Source organism: Bubalus kerabau, chromosome 22 (assembly GCF_029407905.1).
Source record: "Bubalus kerabau isolate K-KA32 ecotype Philippines breed swamp buffalo chromosome 22, PCC_UOA_SB_1v2, whole genome shotgun sequence".
Classification (NCBI taxonomy): Eukaryota; Metazoa; Chordata; class Mammalia; order Artiodactyla; family Bovidae; genus Bubalus; species Bubalus kerabau.
Window position 1 is genome coordinate 14,926,647 of NC_073645.1, and position 17,803 is coordinate 14,944,449.

General features: G+C 42.4%; 1 long non-coding RNA gene across 1 annotated transcript in view; it reads right to left on the reverse strand.

Moving 5' to 3' along the window:
- Window positions 1–1,580: 1,580 nt before the first annotated feature.
- The window catches only part of LOC129636917 (uncharacterized), a 28,468-nt gene continuing 12,245 nt past the window's right edge, over window positions 1,581–17,803 (reverse strand). The window contains exon 2 of the long non-coding RNA XR_008707209.1: window positions 1,581–1,779. This is a non-coding gene — a long non-coding RNA (uncharacterized LOC129636917). The remainder of the gene's footprint in view (window positions 1,780–17,803) is intronic.

A 17,803-nucleotide genomic window follows, 5' to 3' on the forward strand; every position in this document is an offset into this window, starting at 1 on the left:
AAAGTATTAATGAAAATGCTCTATTTTATGTTCTTTCCTTTTCCTAAAAGAAGTACACTACAATCCCCTTATGATATAGAAAGATGCTTTACAATTCACGATGACTGTTCACAAGACAAAGCTATTATCTCACTTTATAGATGAAGAGACACGGGTTCAGAGAGGTTAAGTGACTTGCTATTTATCGCACGACTAAATGACAAAGCAGGGCTTAAACACCAAGTCTAGTGAATCAAAACTCAGAACATTTTCCACTTTACCAATAAGCTTACCTGAACAACTAAGATACCTTCAACCCAGCACACATAATATCATTGGCAGTTTTTCTTACTCAAGACTGGAAAAGAGACAACCTGAGCATCTTCTTTACAGAAGACCATCACATGCTCATTGGGAAAAGCATGTGGACATAGTTTCAGAGGCGCTCTTCAGCAAGGTTTGAGTTTGTTGTTGTTGTGGCTATTCCTTCAGCAGCAACCCAACTTTCTGCCTTCCATGAAGAATGAAGAGGCCCACGAAAAACAGGATGTGGTACAAGGGAAACAGGGAATCACAAAAGGAGTGAATAGCAAACAAAAACATTTTTTATTGAAGTTTTTCCTTTTCCTCCACATGATGGAAATGGTACCTAGGAAGCCAGGAGCTTCTGAGTGTAGGTGAGACAGAGGAGCAGAGAGCTGGCGGGCACAGAGCCCAGCTCTCTCTGTACCTCACTGACGCTGAGTCACTTACCCTTCAGCTTCCCTATCTGCCAAGGAAAGATCCTCATTATACTACCTAATAGGGTTTTATGGTACCTCGAAATCAGTTTATTCAAAGCCCTGAAATTACTAACATGATCACCCCTTGTGCCAGAAAGAAATCCTAATTAGGACTCTCTCCCCTTTCAGGCCTCACCTTGGTCTGACCTTGCACCCATCAGTCCACCTCAGTGGCCTCCAGGTCCCTCTTTTGCAGACCGTTACAGCAGCCCTACCCACTTCATCAAATCCTTAATAGGATCACAGGGGATAGAATAGCAGAGGGTATTTAGGAAGCAGTCTTTGATCAGGGTCTTCTCCATTCTAGTCAGGTGTTCATATTAAAACGTGAGTTGAGTAACTGAAGTTCTCAAGGCTGTAGCCCAAATGGATAAAATGCAAATGTGTTTGTGTAACAATGGGGGGGGGCGTGTTGTCACACCCATCATTTAATATGCCTTATTTCTTCGTTTACAAATAGCGTACCTCCTGCTAGCCACTTGAGTTATGATGGGGATAAAGTGTTGACGGAACAGGCTGAGCCCCTGCCTGGCCCTGCATGTTCATACAAGCAGCTGGGAGTTGTAGGCAGGAAGGCAGGGTGCACTGCTGGAGGAAGCAAGCTGGTTTTGACTGGCAGGAAAGGACACAATGGAGATAGTATTTAGGTAGAGATTCAAAGGATGAGGAGGCATTACCATGGCAAAGGGGATGGAGAACCAGCATTAGGAAGACAAGTACAGAGACCCCACAGGAGGAACAAATATAAAACATGCAAGAGATCAAAGGAGATCGTTGTGAATGGGACTGAGAAACCAAGGAGGAGGCTGCTGGGGAAGTGGGCGGGGCCAAGCCCGATCAGCCAGGTCAGAGGTTTTTATCTTTATTCTAAAAGCAGTTTTATAGAAATCTACATGTGTAACATTAAAGTTAGCTTGTCTGACACAGTGGCAGAATGGAAGCGTGGGGCACGCATGGATGCAGGAAAAGCAGCAAAAGGAGGGCTCCTGCTGTGGTCCAGGCAGACTGTAATCGAGTTCTGTAACAGTGAGAAGAGGGAGACGCGGTCAGACCCAAGAAGGACCCATACAGCCCTAGAACTTGGCACTAAATTAGCTCTAAGGTGAGAAGAGGAGATGCTCTGTTTCCCCTTGGAATAACTGAGGAGAAAACGGAAGGAGTCTCTGATATTGAGAATGTGCTAGAAGATGAACATGTTTAACCCACTCTCAGGCGTCCATATGAAAGTAGCCAGCAAGCAGTGGAATAAAGTCCACAATACAGAGAACCTTGAACCACAGCTAAGCTGTATTTGTTTTCAGCTAACATGTGTAGAATTCAGGGGAGATGCTCCCTTCTGATTAGGCACAGAGAAAAAATGACTAACAGAAGCCAGAAGCAGCCAAGACCAGATCTCTACTGTGAGTTCCCTCCCTTCTCCATCAGAATCCTTCACAGCCCTGCCAATGCCACCCTTCTCCCCATTGCTTTTATAGCCACAAGTTGGTAACTATGGAGCTTTCAGGTGCTCTTTACAGGTAGAGGATATATTTCCTTACTGGGATGGACAGTTGAGAGACAGCAGGAAAAAATAGCAAGAACTAAAACTGTGAGGCTTTCTAACTTTCTCTAAAACAATTGGCTTTTTCTTACATGCAAGGATGACTGAGCTTACAGTTTCGCAGAATTTGCAGCCCTGGGCCAGCTTTCTGACCAGAGCACTTCCCCAGAACTTCTGCCTGCCTGGGTGGGGCCATATCAATAGCTGTGTGTCTGCTTCTCAGCCAGGTCCCCTCCTCTGTCCTCGGAGTCACAAGCTGATGACCCTTGGGGCTCAGCCAGTGTGCCCGGAGCGCCAACAGGAAGCATGAAAAAGTATAAGAAAGTGAATTCATGGTTAAAGTTTTCCTTGTCCTTAGCACTTCAACTTAACATCCATGTCTGATTTCAGACTTTGCTGTTTACTCTTAGCTCTGAGTTCTTGCACAAGTTACTTAATCTCCTTTATGAGAGTTCCCTTAACTGTTAAATGGGATGATACTGTTTTCCTCATAGGCTTCTTATGAAGCTGAAATGAAACATGCTCATCATAAACAATTATATGATTATAAAATGGAAGTGACAAATAGATTCAAGGGATTAGATCTGACAGACAGACTGCCTGAAGCACTATGGACAGAGGTTTGTGATATTCTACAGTAGGCAGTGACCAAGACCATCCCAAGAAAAAGAAATGCAAAAAGGCAAATGGTTGTCTTATGAGGCCTTAAAAATAGCTGAGAAAAGAAGAGAAGTGAAAGGCAAAGGAGAAAAGGAAAGATATACCCATTTGAATGCAGAGTTCCAAAGAACAGCAAGGAGAGATAAGAAAGCCTTATAAGATCAATGCAAAGAAATAGAGGAAAACAATAGAACGGGAAAGACTAAAGATCTCTTCAAGAAAATTAGAGATACCAAGGGAACATTTCATGCAAAGATGAACACAATAATGGACAGAAATGCTATGGATCTAATAGAAGCAGAAGATATTAAGAAGAGGTGGCAAGAATACACAGAACTATACAAAAAAGATCTCCATGACCCAGATAACCACAATGGTGTGATCACTCAACCAGAGCCAGACATCCTGGAATGTGAAGTTCAAGTGGGCCTTAGGAAGCATCACTACAAACAAAGCTAGTAGAGGTGATGAAATTACAGTTGAGCTATTTCAAATCCTAAAAGATGATGCTGTCAAAGTGCTGCACTCAATATGCCAGCAAATCTGGAAAACTCAGCAGTGGCCAAAGGACTGGAAAAGGTCAGTTTTCATTCTAATCCCTAAGAAAGACAATGGCAAAGAATGCTCAAACTACTGCACAAATGCACTCATCTCACACACTAGCAAATGCACACTACCGCACAAATGCATTCATCTCACACACTACATTACTAGCAAAGCAATACTCAAAATTCTCCAACCCAGGCCTCAACAGTATGTGAATCGAGAACATCCACATGGTCAAGCTGGATTTGGAAAAGGCAGAGGAACCAGAGATCAAATTGCCAACATCTGCTGGATCACTGAAAAAGCGAGAGAGTTCCAGAAAAACATCTACTTTTGCTTTATTTACTATGCCAAAGCCTTTGACTGTGTGGATCACAATGAACTGTGGAAATTTTTTTCAAGAGATGGGAATACCAGACCACCTGACTTGCCTCCTGAGAAATCTGTATGCTGGTCAAGAAGAAACAATTAGAACCGGATATGGAACAACAGAATGGTTCCAAATTGGGAAAGGAGTACGTCAAGGCTGTATATTGTCACCCTGCTTATTTAACTTATATGCAGAGTTCATCATGAGAAATGCCAGGCTGGATGAAGCACAAGCTGGAATCAAGATTGTCAGGAGAAATATCAATAACCTCAGGTACGCAGATGACATCACCCTTATGACAGAAAGCAAAGAAGAACTAAAGAGCCTCTTGATGAAAGTGAAAGAGGAGAGTGAAAAAGTTGGCTTAAAGCTCAACATTCAAAAAACTAAGATCATGGCATCTGGTCCCATCACTTCATAGCACATAACTGGGGAAACAGTGAAAACCATGACGGACTTTATATTTTGGGGCTCCAAAATCACTGCAGATGGTGACTGCAGCCATGAAATTAAAAGATGCTTGCTCCTTGGAAGAAAAGCTATGACAAACCTAGACAGCATATTTAAAAGCAAAGACATTACTTTACCAACAAAGGTCTGTCTAGTCAAGGCTATGGTTCTTCCAGTCATCATGTATGGATGTGAGAGTTCAACTATAAAGAAATCTGAGTGCTGAAGAATTGATGCTTTTGAACTGTGGTGTTGGAGAAGACTCTTGAGAGTCCATTGGACTGCAAGGAAATCCAACCAGTTCATCCTAAAGGAAATCAGTCCTGAATATTCATTGGAAGGACTGATGCTGATGCTGAAGCTCCAATACTTTGGCCGCCTGATGCAAAGAACTGACTCACTGGAAAAGACCCTGATGAAAGAGGATGAGATAGTTGGATGGCATCACTGACTCAATTGGCATGATTTTGAGTAGGCTCTGGGAGTTGGTGATGTACAGGGAAGCCTGGCTGCAGTCCATGGGGTCGCAAAGATTGGTACATGACTGAGAGACTGAACTGACTGAACTGACTCATAAACTATTAGTACATAGAAAGGAAACACTCTCTTTCCATTCTGGAGTATTTTTCCGAGGATGGTCCATGAACTATCTGAATTAGTATCAGGGAGGCTTCTATAAAAATCAGATTCTAGGACCTTCTCCATTGAGAGTCCACATTTATGTGGCAGAAGAGAAAATCTTATTATTTCCTTCAGTTTGAGGAACCATTTCTGAAAACACTGAAAACTCTGAAGACTCTTTTGATCCTAAATCAGGGTTTCTCAAATCTGGCTGTACATATCAATAATACTCAGGCCTCTACCTGAGTTGAATCAGAACTCAAGAACATGGGGCCCAGGCATAAGTATTTCAAGAAGTACTTCTAAGTAGGTGATTCATTAGTGTAGACTGAGTCGAGAACCACTGGGTTCTGTTTTACTTACTAAGATACCAGGGAATTCTATAATTCTATAATTCCTTTTAATTTCCATTAATCTCTAGCTGCTGCTGCTGCTAAGTCGCTTTAGTCGTGTCTGACTGTGCGATCCCATAGACGGCAGTCCACGAGGCTCCCCCGTCCCTGGGATTCTCCAGGCAAGAACACTGGGGTGGGTTGCCATCTCCTTCTCCAGTGCATGAAAGTGAAAAGTGAAAGTGAAGTCGCTGAGTCTTGTCTGACTCTTAGCGACCCCATGGACTGCAGCCTACCAGGCTCCTCTGTCCATGGGATTTTCCAGGCAAGAGTGCTGGAGTGGGGTGCCATTGCCTTCTCCAATCTCTAGCTACCTCCTTTCTTTTACCCCAGCCTCTTTCCACTTTGGATGCCTGTCTCCTTTTTGCTATTTTATACCATAGAAGCATCTGATTGCTTTTGGAAGTGAGAACTACCCAATATTTACCTATGAACCCGCACTGCCCTGTTGACGTTTCCCTACCTAGAAGTGTAGAGTGCACTAGGCCACTGGGAGGTGGGTCTAGAGTTAAGAGATGGCACTGACCACAGAACCCATGGAGATGCTGAGTCTCCCCGACAAGACCAAGCTGGTAGACAGGGCACTAAGAGGATTACATATGTAAAGAGGAGCTCATTATCTTTACGGTGGCAGCTGTGTAGAAGAATTGCTTCTCTGTAACAGCAGGCTTTTTATCTGACTTATCAAGTTCTAACTTTGTAGTCTATTTTAATTAAACTGTTAATGGGGAAAAAAAGGTAGACCAAAGAAGCAAGTAAATTGCTAAGAAAAAAGCTAAAACTTCAAACAGCATATGCTTCCATATTGGCACATGGAAAACAGAGAAAGGCAGTTAGCCAAAGAAAACTTAAATATGGAGACTCTCAGGTTCCATGGTTTTCTGGCCTAAATTTTCCTATTAAATGACAAATGCCTGGGGTCAGGGACAAGGGAGAGGCAAAACTTTTGCCTTCAGTATAGTCTAGTTGATGAGCTTCTTTCTTGGGAATAGTATTAATATTTGACAGACCTCCTTAAACTTAGGGAAGGAGAGGAAAGTGGAAGGTGTCTAAGGAGGCATGAGTGATGTTTTTGGGAGGAGACCCTTTGTTCTTATTGGCATGATCATATCACAGCTTCCTTTGTCCCAGATCAAACCCAGAAAACTAGCTCAGCATCAATGACAAAGTAATCAGTAATCTTAGAAGAGGGATACTCCATGCACCTCAAGACTTTTCCTTAGGTCTACCTCATCTCTGATTTTGCCCCCTAGAATCTCCCATTTTCCTCCCTTGCAAAAAATGTCCAGGCCACTGAAGATATTCACTTCTGACGCCCGCATGCCTCTGTGACATGGTCCCTGTTGTTGCCATCGCAATTTACTTTCCACTTACGACAAACATGGTTCAAGATCTCTAGCCAATAACAGGCTTAAAAACTTCCCATTTCTGACTGTGAAACAGTGCCCCACAAATTCCATGGATGGGAAACATATACCTCCACTTTATCCAGTCAGGACTCTACTTCTGATCCTACTTTGCATCCCAAAGACAGATACCAGGTCACAAGGGGTGGAAAGAGCCTCCAAAGAAGGCCAAGATGAATAGCAGTTAAGTTAAAGTATCACCGAGATTACAGTTTACATAAGTCCGATTTCTTTTATATTGTATATTTTTCTGTTCTAATAATAAATCCCCTTTCTATTCATAAAAGTAGGGGTGCCTACTCCAGATGGTTTAAGAGGAAGATATTAAGCGGACATCACAGTGTTTATTCCTAGAGAAGAAACCTTCTAGGGAATTCTCTACCCTCTAAGAACATCCAATTACTTCCATTCTTTCCTTTGGTCTTAAGGGGAAACCCCAGTGAAAAACAATCCTAGACAAGGCAATGGAGAAAACTGTGTTGGAGAAACTGGAGTATGAGGAGAGGAATTCAAACTGTCCTGGGGAGGGCATGAAGGAAAAGTACTTCTCTAAATTTCATGTGTGATGTCTATTGGGACCTAAATAAAACACAAAGATTCTAAAATAAAATTAATTGTTTGAAAGGCACTTCAGAAGCATGGGTGGAGGTTATGAGAAAGAACATTTTGATTAAGATTCACCAGCCTAGATTCAGGAAAAGGGAAAAAAAAAAAGGTGTTGTCTTAATACCTGCTGCAGCCTTTGAAGCTGTCTCTTTATTCTCATGACAAGGAGGCAATGAGGGCAACAAGCTCATTTTTCAAAAAACCTTTTGACATAGTTTAACTTCTGGAGATAATAGCCAAAGCAAATGTCACAGAAAAAAAAGGATGAAATAAAGTTTTATGTAGAAAAGACCTAGGGCCAGGAGATGAAAGAAAGTCCTAGCTAACTCCAGGATTTGCCTAACATGGCTGGCTGAATCTATCGTTAATGAGGTCAGGAGAAAGACTGCACTCAAGCCCCTAAAGGAACAATTACTATTTCCAAGAAGACACTTCTAATCCTACCCAAATCATCTTCAAATGTGCTCCTTTTGTCATAGAGAAGAGGAAAGGATGAAAGGGGTATACAGGGTAGTTAAAACCAAGTTCTTGCCCAAACCAGTAAATGAATCTATGTCAAAAAAATGCAGTCAGATAGTTAGCAATACTGTATTATATTCCCCCCAAATTGCTAAGAGGGTATACTGGACTGGGTTGCCACTTCCTTCTCCAGGGGTTCTTCCTGACCCAAGGATCGAATCCCATCTCCTGCACTGGCAGGCAGATTCCTTACTGCTGAGCCATCTGAGAGCCCTTCATGGGTATATACTTCTTTATAAATTCATCAAGTTGCATACATTAAATCTGTATGGCTTTTTCTGTCACTCATACCTCAATAAAGTAGTTTTAAAGGAGGGAGGGAGGAGAAACCTCTGTCCAGTCTCCTACTTTAGGTTTTTCACCCTAGCCAGCTATTTCCAGGTGTTTCTTCCTATAAGTCTCTTTCACTCAAAGATTCCTTTTTTTTTTTTTTTTAATGTGATAAAGACAGCTAGAACTTGGGAAGCATAACAGCTTATCCATCAAGTTCTCTCTAGGTCTTTTCCTTCCCTGCTCTCTCCGCTGCAGAAGTCTACCTACTGCTTGAAATGACAGCCCAGACACAGATGCCCAGGGCTTAATGAGACCAGTATTCCCCACCCCCACAACTGCCCATCCACAGGGTTGGACTTCTAGAAGCTGTTTACTACATAAGCCAGATCTTCAGCCCTTTGTGATTGGGCTGGGGTTGGACCTCTGACCCAAGCTGGACCAGTCATCTATTCTGAAGGAACCTGGAAGAGCAAATCAAAGAGCTTGACAGTCTCAGCTGTGGCTCGAAGTGTTCAGTTAAAAACTGAAAACGAAGTCACCACGGGACAACCCTACTCCTCCAGGCCGACCAGAAAGTGTAGAGAGCTGATGAACAGTGAGCGAAGAATGAAAAAAAAAGGATGTACAGAGAACATGCTGGAGAATCCCGATTGATTTATTAATTTCTATTTTCAGCCATTTCTGTCCATCAAATGCCCCCCTCCCCCCACCCCGTGTCTCTTTCTCCTTTTGTTCCTGTTGGCTGCAATTGTCTCCTCTTTGTAAATCACCCTCTTGACTAAAGACATTCCCCTACTCGCTCCTCTCCACCCTCTCCTCCACCATGGACACTTATCCCCCATGTCTTTCTAGTTCTGGTTCCCTGGATCCCCATCTCCTGTTACCCCTAAGTGCTAACTTGGCAGTACCCTATCACTGGCTCTATAAAGCTGTGGTGTTTTTTCTATAGGAGATTGAGCTGAGGGTGAAAGGATTCTGTTCATCTCCAAGTTTCCAGTGATCTTGGAGATATCTTAGTTATTGGTGAGAGGAGCTGTAATAGAAAAACCATTTTTGAGGTGCCCTTAGGTAAAGTATGACTTATTTACTGATCCTGCCAGCCCTGTGAGGATCTAGAAACCACGTGGATTCTAAGAGCCAAACAGGCAAGATTCAGAAAGTAAAGGAGACCTTCCATACATCCTTTTCATTACATGCATTTTGGGAAGTTTGGATACTTTGGGGTCAGATAATTCAAGACTATTTCTCTGGATTCTGCTGTATCGTGACATGGCTTCCAGGATCTCTCCTGATCCCTGGGAGAAAGAGGCTGTCACTATGAGTTCCCAGGAAACCATGAAATTTCCTCATGTTCAAGCTATGTGCCATAAACAGAGATAATTTGTATCCTGTAGAGATATAAATTAGGATATTTACTTAATGAATACTCCAGAATAAGATGCTGCTGGGATATGAGTAATCCCAAACTCTAATTCCCACGAAGTCTCAAGGCTCCTTCATTTGTTGTTTCATGTACTGGAAAAACTTCTGAGTATCTACTATATCCCCCTCATTCTAATACACTGATACATGAGCATAAGCATTCAAAAGTGACCGGGGGAGCTCATTCTAAGTTGTCCGGACAATGAGCCAATTGAGACTCTGCTTCTCCACAAAAGTGTGTGCACCTGAACTTAGCTCCTTATGGTCCCAGGGGCTTCCTTTCCCAGCAGAGGATGCTATAACCTCCCATGGGCCACAAGATCCTTGGGAATGGATCATGTGGCTTTCCCAGACACCTACTTTAAATAGCCGGCACTCAAATCCTGACTGCCTGGTGGCCAAATCATCTGATTACCCCCCACTGAGGAAGCGGCTCTCATTTTTCCCCTCTAAAAAGATAAAGTGTTCTGGACTGAATGTGTCCCTCTAGAATTCATGTCAGAAACCGTACTCTCCAAGTGATGGTATTATGAGTTGGGGACTTCACAAGGTAATTAGGATACAGTTCAGTTCATTCAGTCGTGTCTGACTCTTTGTGACCCCATGAATTAGAGCACGCCAGGCCTCCCTGTCCATCACCAACTCCCGGAGTCCACCCAAACCCATGTCCATCAAGTCGGTAATGCTATCCAGCCATCTCATCCTCTGTCATCCCCCTCTCTTCCTGCCCTCAATCTTTCCCAGCATCAGGGTCTTTTCCAATGAGTCAGCTCTTTGCATCAGGTGGCCAAAGTATTGGAGTTTCAACATCAGTCCTTCCAATGAACACCCAGGACTGATCTCCTTTAGAATGGACTGGTTGGATCTCCTTGCAGTCCAAGGGACTCTCAAGAGTCCTCTCCAACACCACAGTTCAAAAGCATCAATTCTTTGGCACTCAGCTTTCTTTATAGTCCAACTCTCACATCCATACATGACCACTGGAAAAACCACAGCCTTGACTAGGGGGACCCTTGTTAGCAAAGTAATCTCTCTGCTTTTTAATATGCTGTCTAGGTTGGTCATAACTTTCCTTCCAAGGAGTAAGCGTCTTTTAATTTCATGACTGCGATTACCATCGGCAGTGATTTTGGAGCCCAGAAAAATAAAGTCAGCCACTGTTGGCACCGTTTCCCCGTCTGTTTGCCATGAAGTGATGGGACCAGATGCCATGATCTTAGTTTTCTGAATGTTGAGCTTTAAGCCAACTTTTTCACTCTCCTCTTTCACCTTCATCAAGAGGCTTTTTAGTTCCTCTTCACGTTCTGCCATAAGGGTGGTGTCATCTGCATATCTGAGGTTATTGATATTTCTCCCAGCAATCTTGATTCCAGCTTGTGCTTCTTCCAGCCCAGCATTTCTCATGATGTACTCTGCATATAAGTTAAATAAACAGGGTGACAATATACAGCCTTGACGTACTCCTTTTCCTATTTGGAACCAGTCCATTGTTCCATGTCCAGTTCTAACTGTTGCTTCCTGACCTGCATATAGGTTTCTCAAGAGGCAGGTCAGGTGGTCTAGTATGCCCATCTCTTGCAGAATTTTCCACAGTTTATTGTGATCCACACAGTCAAAGGCTTTGGCATAGACAATAAAGCAGAAATAGATGTTTTTCTGGAACTCTCTTGCTTTTTCCATGATCCAACGGATGTTGGCAATTTGATCTCTGGTTCCTCTGCCTTTTCTAAAACCAGCTTGAACATCTGGAATTTCACATTTCATGTACTGCTGAAGCCTGGCTTGGAGGATTTTGAGCATTACTTTACTAGTGTGTGAGATGAGTGCAATTGTGTGGTAGTTTGAGCATTCTTTGGCATTGCCTTTCTTGAGTTTTCCAAATTTGCTGGCATATTGAGTGCAGCACTTTCACAGCATCAAGCTCAACTGGAATTCTATCACCTCCACTAGCTTTGTTTGTAGTGATGCAATGAAGTCATGAGATGGAATCCTCATGAATGGGATTAGTGCCCTTATAAAAGTCCTGAGAGCTTGTTCCTCCCTGCACACCACCATATGGGGACACAGTCTATGGAGAAGCTGGCAGTCTACAGCCCCAAAAGGGTTCTCACCAGAAGGCAAATATACTAGCACCCTGATCTCAGACTTGAAGTCTTCAGAACTAAAATTTCTGCTGTTTATAAGCCATTCAGTGTGTGGTATTGTAGGGGAAGAAAAAAATTTCCTCAACCCTTTCAGGGTCCCTGGCTGGGTCTGAGAATTAAATTGACAAAGACAGATTCATGAAAGAAAAGCTTACATTATTTAATATGAAATTTAAATAACACAAGTTTTACAAGTGAGAACCTTAAGGAACTGAAGATCTGAAGTAATGGTTAAATGGGGTATTTTTACTCTAGAAATATGATAGGGCCAAGAGTATGAGGTTAAGTGTAGTAGTATGTGTGTGTGCATGAATGCACTCAGTCATGTCCAACTCTTTGTACTGCCTGGACTGTAGCCCACTGGACTCCTCTGTCCATGGAATTTTCCAGGCAAGAATACTGGAGTGGGTAGCCATTCCTTTTCCAGGGGATCTTCCTGACCTAGGGATTGAACCTGTGTCTCTTGTGTCTCCTGCACTGGAGATCCATTGAGCCACCAGCAAATGCCTAAGTGTAGCAGACCAGAGAACATTTAGAAAAGCTTCTTTGGATGCCCCTGGGCATCCCTTTGTCTTTGTAGGGAAGAATGTTATAGGGAAGGCAATCCTCACACAAGGGTTTTATTCCCTACTAATACTCCCTGTGGAGAAGGAAATGGCAACCCACTCTAGTATTCTTGCCTAGAGAACTCATGAACATAAGAGCCCGGTGGGCTACAGTCCGTGGGGTCCCAAAGAGTCAGACACAACTAAGTAACTAACATTGATACTCCCTGAGGGAGGAGGGAAAGAAAGGGATGTGGGGAGAAGATCAGAGTGACCTTCCTGCCTCTGCGACTGTCTCAAAACCCTTCAGCTGAAAATATGCAATATTTATATTATCCCATCACCTCATGGCAAATAGAAGGGGAAAAAGTAGAAGCAATAGATCTTATTTTGGGGGGCTCTAACTGTGTATGGTGACTGCAGCCATGAAATTAGAAGACACTTGCCTCTTGGAAGGAAAACTATGACAAACCTAGACAGCATATTAAAAAGCAGAGACATCACTTTGCCAACAAAGGTTCATATAGTCACTGCTACAGTTTTTCCAGTAGTCATATCTGGATGCAAGAGTTGGACCATAAAGAAGGCTGAGCACTGAAGAATTGACGCTTTTGAATTGCAGTGTTGGGAAAGACTTTTGAGAGTTCCTTGAACAGCAAAGAGATGAAACCAGTCAAGTTTAAAGGAAATCAACCCTGAAGGTTGGAAGGACTAATGCTGAAGCTCCAATTCTTTGGCACCTATGCAAAGAGCCTGCTGACTAGAAAAGACCCTGAAACTGGGAATGATTAATGGCAAAAGGAGAAGAGGATGGTAGAGGATGAGATGGTTAGATAGCATCATTGACTCAATAGACATGATTCTGAGCAAACTCCAGTAGATAGTGAAGGACAGAGAAGCCTGGCGTGTTATAGTCCATGGGCTTGCAGAGAGTCAGACACAACTCGGCGACTGAACAACAATATTTACAATACTTATATTTAAATTAGCATTGCATTAAACATTATAGTAAATACAGATTTTTAATAGGCAATACAAATATTGAGTTGCAAATTCAGAAAAGTGCTATGAACATGGTAGAGAGATTCCTGTGACAGAGGAGAGAGATCAGCTTTGGTGAGATTTTCAGGGAACACCTGGCTGAGGAAGGAAGATAAACTGACAGTTGATAGATGAGAAGGGCCAGCCAGCCACATAAAGAGCTGGGTGCAGGGGAGTCTACCTGGAGAGACTGCACAGAGGATGTTCCCAGACAAGAAGCGACCCGCGAGCTAAAGGAGTGCAGTGTAGCTGAAACAGGGTAAAGAGGTAAAACAGGGAGGTTGAGACAAAGCTGTCGAGGTACTAACCATGACCCAGTCACTATCCAAAGTCTATTCCTGGTTTGGCCCCTGGAATGGAAGCCAATCTACCTTTCATAATAATAGCAAGTCAAAGACAGTGCTTTCAGAATTCTCCTGCCCACCAGTCCAAGGGGGTACTTTCACTAAGCAGTCCCAAGATAAGAGTATCACCGCCCCCCCATATATTTTCCACTTTGTAGACAAGGGGAGAAGTGGGAAGAGACAAAATGGGAGATTAGGATTGAGATATATACACTAGTGCTATTGCTAAGTCGCTTCAGTCACGTGCGACTCTTTGCAACCCTATGGACAGCAGCCCTCCAGGCTCTTCTATCCATGGGATTCTCCAGGCAAGAATACTGGAGTGAGGAATGAGATATATAAACTACCAGGTATAAAATAGATAGCAGGTGGGGAGCTGCTGTATAGCACATGGAGCTCAGCTCAGTGCTCTGCAATGACCTAGAGGAGAGGGAGGGAGGCTCAACTGGGAGGGGATATATGTGTACATATAGCTGATTCACACTGGTGTACAGCAGAAATGAACACGACATCGTAAAGCATTTATCCTCCAATTTTAAAAAAGAGAGCATAAGAATAGGTTCAAGGAATACTCTTGTCACTACCATGATGTTTACATGCTAGACTCACATTCAGATGGTGAGAATGCTGCTGCTGATGCTGCTGATTACAACTGACAGCTAAACTCACATTTGATGATTAACTGTCTGCCAGGATCTAGGTGAAAAACTCCATGATTTAATCCTCACAAGCATATATACTTGTCACAGAGCCAGAGTCAGGGGTATTGCGAGTATATCTGGGTGAGGAAGGGGTTAAGAAAGGTCATGATTTCTTTCAAGTACATTTGTCATAATGGCATGAAAAATCGGGTGCCACGGCATGTTTATGTTACAGAATCACTGTTTTAGAAATAAAATACAGGAATGTTTAGGCTTGTCCTTGAGCTGGACTTGAGAACTCATGGTCCACAAAGCAAAACACATTGCTTCCAACATTTTCCAAACAAGAATCCTAAGATCTGACAGCTGATAGAAACTTTATGACAAAATAATTAGGACTTTCTAAAGAAGTGGTTGCATTGTCTTCCTTATAAGGAGTACGTATGAGGGAGAAACACTTCTTGTAGACTAGGCTTGCTCCAGCTCTAGTCCAGTCTATTTTCTACACTGCAGGCAGGGCATTTTTCTAATTTTTTTGTGTCTTTTTTTTTTTTTTCATTTTTTTTTTCATTTTATTTTATTTTTTAACTTTATAATATTGTATTGGTTTTGCCATATATCAACATGAATCCACCACAGGTATACATGTGTTCCCCATCCTGAACCCTCCTCCCTCCTCCCTCCCCGTACCATCCCTCTGGGTCGTTCCAGTGCACCAGCCCCAAGCATCCAGTATCATGCATCAAACCTGGACTGGCGACTCATTTCATATATGATATTATACATGTTTCAATGCCATTATCTCCCCAGCCCCAAAACCTTCTTCATTCTTAGGCATGGGGTTGGATGTATGGCTTTGAACCACTAGAAAATGCTCTTCTCAAGCACACCCCAGGCTTTCTCTGGAGCCCGCACAGACCCTGAGACCTTAACTAGTTGCCTTGGCCATTCCGCTGGACTGACCTCAGGATGCTCCCAACTCTGCTCGCCATCCTCCTGTTAACTCTGGATTTGCCTTGTGCTTTTCTTTCTCACCACAGCTCTGTACCTACGTTGCATTGGTTAATACCCTCTCCTGGTTAACTCCTCTAGAGTTTCCACACGGTCTCACCCTGAAATGCAAGTGAGACACATCCTGCAGAATTTATCTTTTGATTTTGTTCAGGCATGAGCTTTTAGGATATTTCCTTCAATAATGATTTGTGTTGCAAAAACTACTATGAGCCTAGAGAAATTTGGTAAGACCTTTAGAGAAGCTGCCAAATTAGTAAACCAACGCAAAAATCCCACATACAGCTTCTAGTCTCACATACTTTCTCTTTCCTGGACCTAGGAAAACCCTAACCATTCTCTTTTCCATCTGTGCTTTCCTCCAAGTGTTTGAGACTCAGAAGAAGATAACACCTTCCACTTCCGAACAGATCATTTTCTAAGTGTGTTTAATGAAATTGATGTCATAAGAAAAACAAACAATATCACAGATTCTCCAAAAGATAATCTTCCTGATAATTCAGTGCTTGTTTTCTTAATTCAAGAATGACTAGCATCCAAAGAATCTTGAAGGCGTATGGAAAACAAAGTGGAGCTAGGATGCATTGTATAATTTCTTCTGGACACATGCATGCTGCACTAGGCATGCTACACAATTTAGCTCTTAAGTCCAGACCGCATGCCCCTCAGTTACTCCATAGAAGAGCATAAAGCTCTCTGGGTTGCATGATAGAAATCCCCTTTAAATCTTCTGTAGTAAGTTCCTTGGGCCATGTTGTTTTCTTTACCACTATATCTCAAATGTTAAAACACATAGGTTTTACTAAATATTTCTGAAATGAATATATTTTTCTGATTAAATATCTGTATAAATTAAATAAATATAAATTAAATTAAATCTGTATAAATTAAATTAAATATCTGTATAAATATCTAAGTATGGTAGGAAATGTAAATACCACAAAATTACATGACTTAAGAAGTGATCATTTCCTCAAAATTACCCTTCACCCCCCACGACACAAACACTGTTGGGTGAATTACTTTTCACTCGCACACTGGTGCCTTCTGTTTCTTGCTCTAACTGAAATCTCGTTCTCTCTTCCCCTTTCCTGGTTCTCAGCTGTCGTCCCACTTCCCCTAGAGTGGTTCTCTGCCACTTGTGTCTGTCCAGTACCACTGCTTTCCTCAGGTAATATTCTTCCCTCATGACCATCATGCATTCTTGCTCAGGGCCTGCCAGGAACAGGACCCCCATCTCCCAACTTCAGTGACTGGCCTAGACTAGTTGTGTGTCTCTCATAGTGAACACATCACTACGGTCATGAGACTGGAGGACTCTGATTTGGCCAGACCTGTGGCTTGGTGTGGAATATCCACAAGGAAGTTTCTGGCCACAAGCCCCAACTGCCACAAGATAAAAAGCAGCCTATTCATCAGACCAGCCTGGCTTCCAGTAAAGGTCAAATTTAAACCGCCTCAAGCCCATTGGAATTTTGTAGAAGTCTCCAGAGTCATGTTGCAGAGATACTCTCCTCAGCTACTACACATACACCCCAGCCTGACTGGGTTGTGATCTGGATTCACAGACAGAGCTGTCTGTAACCCTGTAACCCTGATTTGATCCCATTGACAATAAAGCATTTATCCACCACAGGCAATGTTTACCAGAGTTTCACTTCTCTTCTGGTTTCCTGTCAACTCTTTCTGGGTGCTCTGCGTGGACAACTGTGGTCAGCTGCCTCCAGCAGAAAATGTCTGTTGTCTTAGTCACCAATTCTGGACATTCATATTGACGTTCTGCTGTGAAGCATCTTCATCACATATAAACACTTATCCTTGTTTGGGTAAAAATATTACGCACAATAGATAGAGCAACAGAGATGACCCAAAACAATAGCAACTCAATTTTACATTTTACTATTAACTTCAAAGTATTTTCTAAGAATAAACTCCCCTTTTCTACTACTTCTCAAAATATTTTTTTTTAAATAAACTGAAGCTAGTATGTCATAAAATGAAGATTTCATCCCGGGGTAAATTCTAAGAGATACTCTGGCTCAGCGTTGTCTTGAGCAAGCCCAGGTAGCACTGTTCACTGGGGTTTCTCTGCTTTCTGGGAAGCAGATCCACTCTAGTTGCACAGGGTTGAAAGATGGGGCCCATATGGTTTGGGGTAAATTTCTGCATTTCTTTCTTACCCCTGAAAAAATGATTTCATAGAATAAGAGTATAGAGTTTTGATTTCAATTTATCAAAACTGATAATTAAAACCAGAAAAAAAAATTAAAAGCAAAGCCCTCAGGACATCAGTACTATTTCTTTTTTCCTGCATCTTTTGCTTTACAAGAGCTTTGCTAAAAGCTTTCAGTAACCTTGAGGTTCTAAGGACATGAGCCACCCTTCTCCTTTCATGGCCCTGTAATAAACCTTTCTCTGTTCCAAACTCAAAAAAAAAAAAATTTTTAAAAAAGAAATGGAGTCAAAATCAAAGAGCTAGTGGTTTTCTTCTTGTCAAAATGAAAAAGTTAA